The sequence below is a fragment of the Bison bison genome, unplaced genomic scaffold, assembly GCF_000754665.1.
Source record: "Bison bison bison isolate TAMUID 2011002044 unplaced genomic scaffold, Bison_UMD1.0 scf7180017864164, whole genome shotgun sequence".
NCBI lineage: Eukaryota > Metazoa > Chordata > Mammalia > Artiodactyla > Bovidae > Bison > Bison bison.
The window spans coordinates 1075963-1088039 of NW_011494736.1; the positions used below are offsets into that span (position 1 = coordinate 1075963).

The 12077-nt window shown below is 39.2% G+C and overlaps 1 protein-coding gene and 1 pseudogene across 1 annotated transcript in view; one reads left to right on the top strand and one right to left on the bottom strand.

Annotated features, from left to right (window-relative positions):
* The window catches only part of NLGN1 (neuroligin 1), a 529443-nt gene that overhangs the window by 268671 nt on the left and 248695 nt on the right, over positions 1-12077 (top strand). The window lies entirely within an intron of this gene.
* LOC104989847 lies at positions 4419-7384 on the bottom strand (annotated as a pseudogene).

Sequence of the window (12077 nt, forward strand, 5' to 3'; positions counted from 1 at the left end):
TCTTTGGCATTGCCTTTCTTTGGGATTGGAATGAAAACTGACCTTTTCCAGTCCTGTGGCCACTGCTGGCATATTGAGTGCAGCACTTTCACAGCATCATCTTTCAGGATTTGGAATAGCTCAACTGGAATTCTATCACCTCCACTAGCTTTGTTCGTAGTGATGCTTTCTAAGGCCCACTTGACTTCACATTCCAGGATGTCTGGCTCTAGGTCAGTGATCACACCATTGTGATTCTTGGTCATGAAGATCTTTTTTGTACAGTTCTTCTGTGTATTCTTGCCACCTCTTTTTAATATCTTCTGCTTCTGTTAGGTCCATACCATTTCTGTCCTTATCAAGCCTTTCTTTGCATGAAATGTTCCCTAGGTATCTCTAATTTTCTTGAAGAGATCCCTAGTCCTTCCCATTCTGTTGTTTTCCTCTATTTCTTTGCATTGATCGCTGAAGAAGGCTTTCTTATCTCTTCTTGCTATTCTTTGGAACTCTGCATTCAGATGTTTATATCTTTCCTTTTCTCCTTTGCTTTTTGCTTCTCTTCTTTTCACAGCTATTTGTAAGGCCTCCCCAGACAGCCATTTTACTTTTCTGCATTTCTTTTCCATTGGGATGGTCTTGATCCCTGTCTCCTGTACAATGTCACGAACCTCATTCCATAGTTCATCAGTCACTCTATCTATCAGATCTAGGCCCTTGAATCTATTTCTCACTTCCACTGTATAATCATAAGGGATTTGATTATGATACCATAATCAGATTTGATTACAATACCATACCTGAATGGTCTAGTGATTTTCCCTACTTTCTTCAATTTAAGTCTGAATTTGACATAAGGAGTTCATGGTCTGAGCCACAGTCAGCTCTTAGTCTTGTTTTTGCTGACTGTATAGAGCTTCTCCATCTTTGGCTGCAAAGAATATAATCAATCTGATTTCGGTGTTGACCATCTGGTGATGTCCATGTGTAGAGTCTTCTCTTGTGTTGTTGGAAGAGGGTGTTTGTTATGACCAGTGAATTTTCTTGGCAAAACTCTATTAGTCTTTGTCCTGCTTCATTCCGTATTCCAAGGCCAAATTTGCCTGTTACTCCAGGTGTTTTTTGACTTCCTACTTTTGCCTTCCGGTCCCCTATAATGAAAAGGACATCTTTTTTGGGTGTTAGTTCTAAAAGGTCTTATAGGTCTTCATAGAAGTGTTCAACTTCAGCTTCTTCAGTGTTACTGGTTGGGGCATAGACTTGGATTACTGTGATACTGAATGGTTTGCCTTGGAAACGAACAGAGATCATTCTGTCGTTTTTGAGATTGCATCCAAGTACTGCATTTTGGACTCTTTTGTTGACCATGATGGCCGCTCCATTTCTTCTGAGGGATTCCTACTTGCATTAGTAGATATAATGGTCATCTGAGTTAAATTCACCCATTCCATACCATTTTAGTTAGCTGATTCCTAGAATATCGACATTCACTCTTGCCATCTCTTGTTTGACCACTTCCAATTTGCCTTGATTCATGGACCTGACATTCCAGGTTCCTATGCAATATTGCTCTTTACAGCATCAGACCTTGCTTCTATCACCATGGAGCCAAAGCAAAAAAAAAAAAGAATACTCCATGCCTACTCTTATCCTATTCCCAAAGCACGCGTGTAAGAATTTTTAGAGTTATAGCATTCTGTCAGAGCAATATTATTTTTAGGGGGATAGTGTAATGTGGAAGAAAGTACCTTGAAATCAACATTAAAAGCCAAAAAAAAAAAAAAAGCTTAGGTGTGTCTCCTGCCTTCAAGACTTAATATCATGCAGGGAGGGACAAATTTCTCACTATTCCTGAGTCTCAGTCTGCTCATCAAAAACCGGATTGGAGTTCCTCGTTCCACTCAGTTTCAGGGTCATTATGATGATTAAATATGGTGATGAAAGAATTTTGCAAACTGTGAAGCAAAATTATTGTTTTAATTTTTTAAATTTATGCCCTTAGTGGGCTTACAAACACTATTTCACTAATTGCCATACTAATTATAAATGCAGCTTTTGACACTGGCTATATAGTTTTGACTTCATATTTATAGTACTTTTTCCAGTTGCTTTTACTGGACTTTTATTAGTTTGAAATCATTCTAAGTAAACCAGTGATGCAGATGCTTAAACTGTACACCCTCACACTCTATGAGAAAGACTCTATGATTATCCCTTCTTTAAAGATGCAGAATTTAAAGCTTAACAAGGTTAAATAATTTGCCCAAGGAAACCTGAGCAAAGACCTATCCCTAGAAATCAGGCTCTTAACCATGATAACTTACAGCCTGTTTTCCCAGAAATACATTTAGATAATTTACACTGATGTAATAAGTGTATTGGGTGGTTCCTTATGTCTGCTCTTTCCCCTCTTCATGCTACATTCTCTTTCAAATGTATTTTCTTACTAAGAGCAGAATAGTTTTTCTTGCTCTCTTTTATAGATTCAGGTTTTGGAGGTTCTGAAAGCAAGTCATATGGATGGGAACAAAGATAGACTGGAAGATCTTTTTTAATCTTTCCCGTCTGAGAATATTTTTTTCCTTTTATTGAATTATATGTAATACAGAATTATCATTCATATGTCATTTAAACAGTCTACTTCAGCTTTTTCCTACTAATTCAGCATTATAATTTTCTTAAAAGATAAGTAAACCATAAATCTTTCATTGGAGCAGGTTTTACTTTCAATACAAAGGGGAATTCAAAGTTCTCACCATAGAAGTTCTCTGAGACTAGTATATATAATGGGATTTTTATGGTTACTCCTCGAAGATAAATGGCCATTTCTGTTTCTATTTTTCTGTAAGGAACCATTTAATAAAACATTAAATTCCTGTATGTCATTTGCTAATAAGCTCAAGTGCTATATTTTAGACTTAAGAAAACCATTCTCCTTTCAGGCATTTTAATAAATTGAGAAACCTTGTCATTTATTATGGTAAACATGAACTTCATCAAATTAATAATAGGGGACTTCTAATTTATCTTTGGTTGCTTTCATTTTCTTGGGGATGCAGTATTTATAATATGACTTTTAAGCCATGTATATATATATTTTTCATTTTTCTACATTAAGATTAATTATTTGCTGATTGACAGTTTGAGTTGAGTCGTATTTTCCTCCTGCCTAATTACATCTAATCGTTTTGTTATCCTTCTGTAATTTCATGACAACTCTACTGAAAGTATTGTGACTGTAGATTGATGTTACACAGCCTCTTATATTCTTGTGATTTAGGGCCTATTAATGGCAGACTGGGGAAAAAATAACAAGAACTTAATTGGTTTTAAATTGGCCTTAAATTGTAATTAGAGGAGAAGAGAAGTAAGTCATAACTTAGGTGTTTTTTATCACAACAAAATTTAGAGGCATTGATGTGTCAGGGCACTGTTTTTGTGGGGGGAAGGGAAACTTCCTAGTAATTAAACATGTGTTAATGCTGCAGTGCTTAGCAGAAAAAGAAGCCAGCATGTGTAAGATGCTGATGAAGCTTAATTTGCAGGGACTCTGAACATCTCATACTAAGAGTCCAGCTCTAGGTCTGGTGATAGCCAGGCAGAAAGGTGAACATATAATTATATATATATATACACACAAAATCTTTCACCAAGACACAGGACATAAAATTTAGTTGCTTGGCAACTGGATTTGAGGAATGCCCCTCCATGTAGTTTTCTAATCCTTAAATATTTTTGTTATATAATAATATATATATATATATCTCCTTATATATTATTATTACCACTGATAGCCAGCTCTGGCTCAAAGTAACCTTGATCCTGCAATGGTCTTGGTTTGGATGTCCATGGGAGGGCAGTCTGGTTGCCACATCTGTCATCTGTTGATTCTCCAGAGTTATTTCTGGTCATTTAACTTGCTAAGTGGGGATCCGTTTTTTGTTCCCTTCAACTGTCCATCTAAATCTGTTGCAAGCCTCAATCCAAAAAAAAAAAAAAATTACCTTCTAATATAGAGATGAGTCATCTTCAGTCAAGGGAATTATTGTTATTACATTTGCTGGATATAGTTATAAAATTAGATCCTCTGGGGGTGGTGGTGGTAAATTATTTCCTTTAATTTGCTAAAACCTCTTACCTCTTTTACAATAGAAAGGAGATAGTCTTAGATGATGAAAAGAAGTCCTTGTGAAGTCAAAAATAGAAGAAAAAGTAAAATATTTGGATTAGTATTGGTTGCGAGTATTGGATTAGTATTAGAAGGAGAAGAACAGACTAATCAAGAAAGAGGCAGAGGTGAGAACAGAATCCAAGCCTTTAGCTTATTTATATTCTCAAGCTTATCTTGGAAATGACACTTTATAGCTAAGAAAAGATTGCTTCCGAGAGTGAGATCAGGGTAAAATGGCTAAGTGGACAGTTAGGAAGAGAAGAGCTCATCATTATAAAGTCTACCTGAAGTCATCAGTTTCTTCCCCTTGAGGGCGTTCTCCGGGGAGCAGAATACTGGCAGGGGTGGCAGCAGCTTTTCTCTGAGGTGAACCTCCCGATGTTTAATGAGCACAAAACTCTTGCTGAAATGTCTGCCACACTGGCTGCACCTGTAGGGCTTCTCCCCGGTGTGTACTCGCCGGTCCTCGCAAAATCTCCTACAGTTATTGAAACTTCTCTCACAGTCCACACACTTGTAGGGATTCTTGCCAGTGTGGACTCTCTGGTGGGCACTGAAGTGCGAACTGTTGGTGAAGCTCCTCCCGCACTCACCGCACTGGTAGGGCTTCTGTCCAGTGTGGGTTCTCTGGTGTATAATGAGACTGGAGCTCTGGCTGCAGCATTTCCCACACTCTCCACATGTGTAGTTTTTCTCTCCTGTATGAATTCTCTGGCGGGCACCAAAGTTGGAGGAGTCGTAAAGCTTTTCCCGCAGTTGAGACATTTAAAAGGCTTTTCCCCAGTGTGGATTCTTTGGTGTTGGACTAGACTCCTGCTTCTACCGAAGCACTTCCCACAGACACTGCACTTAGAAGGGTTTTCCTTCTGGTGGGTCATGCGGCACATGAGACGCTCACTCCTTCTAAAGCTTTCTCCATATCTGAGGAGCCGGAAGGGCCTCTTCCCCACAAAAGGCCTCTGATGCACTATGGCTTTCCCCAAATCTCGAGGCTGATGCACCAGTTTTCCCTGTCCAATTCCATGAAGGTTTTCCCACTGTCTTCCTGAGATGTAATCCCTTTTATGATATTTACCTGGATCAACATTCTGGAAAACGACCCTTTTAGACTTTTCTACGAATGCCCTATGCTGCTCCATGTCCTTACAGATTACCTGTGTTGTATCCTCTTTGATACTACTTTCAATTTCAAAATCACTCGGGTTTTGCAGTAAACCTGGAGGTCCCTGGAATTCTGGTTCTTGTATGATTTCCTCCTCACTCATTCTCTCGCTGCCAGAATCTTCAACAAGTGCCTCCTGGGAGTCCTCCTCAGGTTCCCAGCCTGTAGATTCCTGAGGTTCAATTTCCATGATGTCTCTTTCTTGAACTGAGGACGATGGGGCTTCTTCTGGGGAAATGGTGGGAGAAGCAGATGCCCGAGAGTTAATCAGGGCATCCATCTCCTTGTAGGATCTGCAGGAGTCTAGCACATGACCATTTTTCACTTTGAGGTGACTCTTCTGAAGGCTTTTGAACTTGGTCTGGCACTGTTCCAGAGTTTGGAGGAAGCCACACTCTCGAAGCTGCTCAGCCACGGTCCCATACCACTTGCTCTTCCGATGACAGGCTTGCAGCACTTCATAAGACCAAGTCTCATGGAGGATGTCAAGGAAAGTCTTGGTTTCCTTGTAGCCCCCATGCACACCACTCAGGTTTTGAAATATGACAGGGCCACCATGAAGCTCAGGCTTCCAGATAAACTCAACGCCCATTTCATCACCATCAGACTCCTCTGCAGCTTCTTCCTCCTCCACCAAATTGATCTGTTCTTCAGCACTGATGCCAGTTCTCTTCAGTTTGGGGAGAGACAGATCTCCCTTGGCTTATCTGTGGATGAAACATGTGCTGCAGGATTCAACAAAGTGCCCATGTCCTCAAAGAAGGCACAGGGTGCTAGCACATGGCCATTTCTCACTTTTCGGTAACTCTTCCGCAGATTTTTGAACTTGGTCCGACACTGTTCTGGTGTTCGAAGGAAGCCACATTCTCTCAACTGTTACTAGTCCAATACCATGACACTGATTGTGATTTTGAGGGAAGAGAGTTGTAGCTAAGATTTCTTTGCATCTGTAGTGAAGTGACTGTAGAATTCAGTAACAATACAGATGGCAAATGGTAACAAGGCAGATAAGAATATATTTACCGGTATTTTTTATGCCTCCTTTGTCAGGTGAATGAGCTCAGAATCTTTTATATCATTATTCATGTAAAAGCAGGATGTGCATGGGGAATTAGGCAGAGAGGCAGTTTTTATTTTCACAGTTGACTTTTTAGAATTATGAAAACTTCACTTCTTTAACTCCATTTGCTTGTACATCGTTTTGACACATTCTGTAATGAAATTTTATGGCAAGGTAAAGCATTTATACTGGAAAGTACCTATTTCAGTTAAATTAGATAAAAGCACATGAATTGGACATCATTCCCATTCCACTGCAGATGAATCTCACTTTTACAGAATTTGGAAAAGAGCATTAAGAGTGCTATGTTATAGCACTAATAAAGAGATTTATGTATTTCATCTTGCTTCTTTCATGCCATTTCCCAGAGCCCATGAAATTGCCTGAAACACAATAGGTAAATACTCATAAGTATTTGTTGAAGAATTCCTAAATAAGTAGATGAATACTAATCAAAAACTACTTGACTATATGGTTTGCACATATAGTCTTGCACATATATATTTTAACATTAATAAAATATTATTCTCCTATCACTAATTTTAACTGACCTACTTCTGCCAGAAGGTGTGAGGATAGTTTGGAAATACATATGTGTATTGCATGATTACTGTGGAAAAAATTTATTCCTTACAGTAATCTATGCCATTTTTTGAAGAATTTTAAGCAGCAAATTTCTACGCAGGAATCTCTAAAGCACTGAATTTGTCAATACTTCCTTGTCTATAGATAATTTCTGGTACCAAAGGTTCAGCATATCCTTGGGCAAGATATTGAGAACTTTTAAAGCAAATGCCAGGTCTTTCACATTCAACCCTGCAGGCTTGAGGATGAAATGTGAGTAATCTGATCTACAAATATATTCACAAATGTGTATAACAGCTGTATGTAGAGAGAATATGAGCAGTTTCCCATTGCTGTTTAATACTTTTCTGAGCTTCCACAATGTGCCTGGTGCTAACTGGGGCACCTCAATTATTCTCCATCTGTGCTCACTACCAAAGCTGCCAGCCATCATACTGCTCGGGCCCTGACGCCTGTGGCAGAGAGCCTGGCAGGGTAAATGGTGCGATCTAGTATTTCTTCCTGGGTAGCCTTGCTAGTTAACCTACTCTTTGTGCCCAGTATTGACTTAGACCATGAAATAAAGCCATGGGTTAGCATGGACTCAAAGGCAACTTTGCATAGAGGAGATAACTATGTTGGAATTCCACATAAGAGTATTTTCAGTGCCAATGGGACAGGATGGCTTAATAGCAAAATTGCTATAAATGAAGGTGTTCTAGGGGAGTGTGGGGCAAGTTTAGTAATCAAACCTGTGGATAGATTATAAAATGCATCAGCCTCTACTCCCAGTTTTGTTGTTGTTGTTTAGTCACTATGTCATGTCAGACTCTGTGACCCCATGGACTGTAGCCTGCCAGGCTCCTCTGTCCATGGGATTTACCAGATAAGCATACTGGAGTGCGTTGCCATTTCCTTCTCCAGGAGATCGTTCCTACCTAGGGATCAAGCCTGCATCTCCTGCTTGGAAGGTAGATTCTTTACCACTGAAGCTCCTGTGAAGCCATTCCCAATGTTCAGTTCAATTCAGTTCAGTTGTTCAGTTGTGTCTGACTCACTTCCTATTAAATAGTGTGCTATATCAAATCAGATAGACTTTTCTGCAAAAACCCTGGGAAAATCATACTTTTTCTTTAACCTAACAGCCATGCTGCAATCTTGAGACTACAGTTGGTGAAAATTAAAACCTATGACTTCTGGCAATATTTGAATCAAGTCATATGCCTTCTGACTTATGATGACCCCAAGTTGTTTCATGAGAATCCATGAAGTGGCAAGCTCTGTGCAGTAAGCTCTACATGGATTATTATTCCTAATTCTTTCAATAACTATGCAAACTAGTTGTTATTCCTAACTGACAGGAAGAAACTAAGGCACAGAGGAGTTAAGTAATTGTGCTAAGTTTGTATGGCTATAAAGCGTCTAAGCTGGAGATTTGAACCTGGCTGTGTATGACAGTATAACTCACATTCTTGTACACACTGTGTCTAAGGACTCAAAGCCCTCATGGATTTAGAACTGATTTCTGTGACTTCTGAATTCTCATCTTTGTCCTCTTTAAAACTGCTGATGAGTGCGTGAGTTGGAGAAAAAATTACTTAGCTCTCCTAAGGACATAGAAAGTAGTAATCATGGTACCACCAATGTTGGGCTAGAGGCCTTCAATTCAGAGTCATTTTTATTTTTCATTTCTCTTTCCACATGGTACTCAGTATATACTCTGTAATAAAAACTTGAGTTGGGGACTATGGTAGGGGGAGCAGTGAATTGGAATGTTTTCCCTTTTCCAGCTAAACCTGAACAAGCCATTTTATCTCCTATGTTAGCAGATCACATAACTTCGACTATGTGATAAATTGGACTTTTTGAGCTGATGTGAAAATAGAGAAAAAGGAAAAAAAGAGGAAGGGCAGGAAAAGAGAAAATGTGAAACAAACCCTGGAAATGATTCAAAAGTACAAAAAGAAGAATCAGAACATGTGTTCTCCTCTACTTTCCTTGAGCAGTAACAAGTAGAAATAAACATTTCCTTGAGGCTTTTTCCCTTTACTCTCGCTCCCCAAGCAAATGTTCATTTTTCTTGAAGGAGATTGCTGATCAGAATCAAATTCTCCCTTCCTCTTTCTTGCCACATCCCATCCTGCCCTACAATTCAACTTGCTTACTCCTACACCTTCAAGATTCCTCCACTTTCAATCAATCATGAGGAGAGCCATGCTGTAATTTTGTGCTTTTCACATTCTTAACTTACTTTACAATGGGATTTTGAGGTGCTTTTTGCTGGCTCGAGCTGATAAGAAAAAATATATATATAAGAGTGTTGGCTTCTTGAGCTTACATCAATGTTGTGAATTATATAATGAAACCTGTCTGGGTTGGAATTCTAAAGCTATTATCCTCCCAGCACTGAGATAGGACACCAAAAGAACTGTTTAGGATCTCTTAGCCATTTATAGCTTGATAAGTCAGTTTCTTTTCCTCTTAAAAAAAGGTTTGTTGAGAGTTAGTTATTCAACTTACCACATTGTCAATATTTTGCATTACCAGCCCTTGGGGAACACACTAAATCCTAAGGTATGATTTCCCCATAAGGTTATTCTGTCTCTTAAATGAAGTCTCAATATCTATTCTAGTGGTGTTTGAAAAGTTTTCACTTGGGATCTTCTGTGACCTTGGTGTTGTGTGCCATTTGTGCATCATTAAAAGGTTGTAATGAAGTTCTGCCACACACAGATTGTAAAAGGTCAAGCAGAAAGTTAGGAGCCAATGAGGTTGAGAAGAAAAATTGTGCTTGCTGCAGAAGTTGAGGGATTCATTATATTGATGCTATGGGGTTTTCAGCAGAGTAATAACTGGGTTAGCAATAGAATGTAAATCTTCTCAGCCACTTAGTCTGAATCTGCTTCTTCTTGATTTGTGGGGATATATTTTTAACAGAGTACAAGGAAAGTCATTACACTCAGAGGAAAGCCAGTAGAATTGGTAAATGCACTATAGATGGTTCAGCCATAAAGAAGAGTAGAACCGGAGGAATAAAAGCATATCAGCCTTCCTAGTTGCCACTCAAAGAATTATTGTCAACCCCTATGAAATAATTGTCTCAGAAGAACTTTGCATAAGTGATTACTTTTATTCTTAAAAGGATATATACATTATTGTTTTTAGCTTCAGTATTTCAGAAGTACAAATATAGCTAATTAAACTGTTTAAAATGATCAACAAAATTAATTAAATGGATTTGAGATAAAACATATAAAAATAGCAGCAACTTCAAGCCAATTTATTAAGGACCAGTAAGACAAGCTAGTGAGGTCCTGACTACTGTAAAAGGAAAAGAAACTTTAAAGTTACTGGTTCTCTACTAAATATTCTCTGGATGCATTTCTTAAAATGAAATTCTAGAAATTATGTGCAGAAGTGCAGCAGTTGATTGCATGTCTCACAAGCTTACATATGGAGTGAAATAATTTCTTCTTTAAACAAGCCCCAAACCATCTGTTGACTTAAGTCAATTCTCTGAATTTTATTTGGAAATAATTGGAAGTCTAGATATTCTATAAGACTGGCTCAATGTTTTTATTTAATTTATTCATGAGGTTTTATGTATGTGTATATGAGGGGAGAAGGATCAGTTCAGTTCAGTTCAGTCGCTCAGTCATGCCCGACTCTTTGCGACCCTATGAATCACAGCATGCCAGGCCTCCTTGTCCATCACAAACTCCTGGAGATCACTCAGACTCATGTACATTGAGTCAGTGATGCCATCCAGCCATCTCGTCCTCTGTCATCCCCTTCTCCTGCCACCAATCCCTCCCCGCATCAGAGTCTTTTCCAATGAGTCAACTCTTCGCATGAGGTGGCCAAAGTAGTGGAGTTTCAGCTTCAGCATCATTCCCTCCAAAGAAATCCCAGGGCTGAACTCCTTCAAAATGGACTGGTTGGATCTCCTTGCAGTCCAAGGAGTCTTCTCCAACACCACAGTTCAAAAGCATCAGTTCTTCAGTGCTCAGCCTTCTTCACAGTCCAACTCTCACATCCATACATGACCACAGGAAAAACCATAGCCTTGACTAGACGGACCTTTGTGGCAAATAATGTCTCTGCTTTTCAATATGCTATCTAGGTTGGTCATAACGTTCCTTCCAAAGAGTAAGCGTCTTTTAATTTCATGGCTGCAGTCACCATCTGTAGTGATTTTGGAGCCCAAAAAATAAAGTCTGACACTGTTTCTACTGTTTGCCCATCTATTTCCCATGAAGTGATGGGACCAGATGCCATGATCTTCGTTTTCTGAACGTTGAGCTTTAAGCCAACTTTTTCACTCTCCTCTTTCACCTTCATCAAGAGGCTTTTTCGTTCCTCTTCACTTTCTGCCATAAGGGTGGTGTCATCTGCATATCTGAGGTTATTGATATTTCTCCCGGCAATCTTGATTCCAGCTTGTGTTTCTTCCAGTCCAGCGTTTCTCATGATGTACTCTGCATATAAGTTAAATAAGCAGGGTGACAATATACAGGCTTGAGGTACTCCTTTTCCTATTTGGAACCAGTCTGTTGTTCCATGTCCCATTCTAACTGTTGCTTCCTGACCTGCATACAGATTTCTCAAGAGACAGATCAGGTGGTCTGGTATTCCCATCTCTTTCAGAATTTTCCACAGTTTCTTGTGATCCACACAGTCAAAGGCTTTGGCATAGTCAATAAAGCAGAACTAGATGTTTTTCTGGAACTCTCTTGCTTTTTCCATGATCCAGCAGATGTTGGCAATTTGATCTCTGGTTCCTCTGCCTTTTCTAAAACCAGCTTGAACATCAGGAAGTTCATGGTTCACATATTGCTGAAGCCTGGTTTGGAGAATTTTGAGCATTACTTTACTAGCGTGTGAGATGAATGCAATTGTGTGGTAGTTTGAGCATTCTTTGGCATTGCCTTTCTTTGGGATTGGAATGAAAACTGACGTTTTCCAGTCCTGTGGCCACTTCTGAGTTTTCCAAATTTGCTGGCATGTTGAGTGTAGCACTTTCACAGCATCATCTTTCAGGATTTGAAAGAGCTCAACTGGAATTCCATCACCTCCACTAGCTTTGTTCGTAGTGATGCTTTCTAAGGCCCACTTGACTTCACATTCCAGGATGTCTGGCTCTA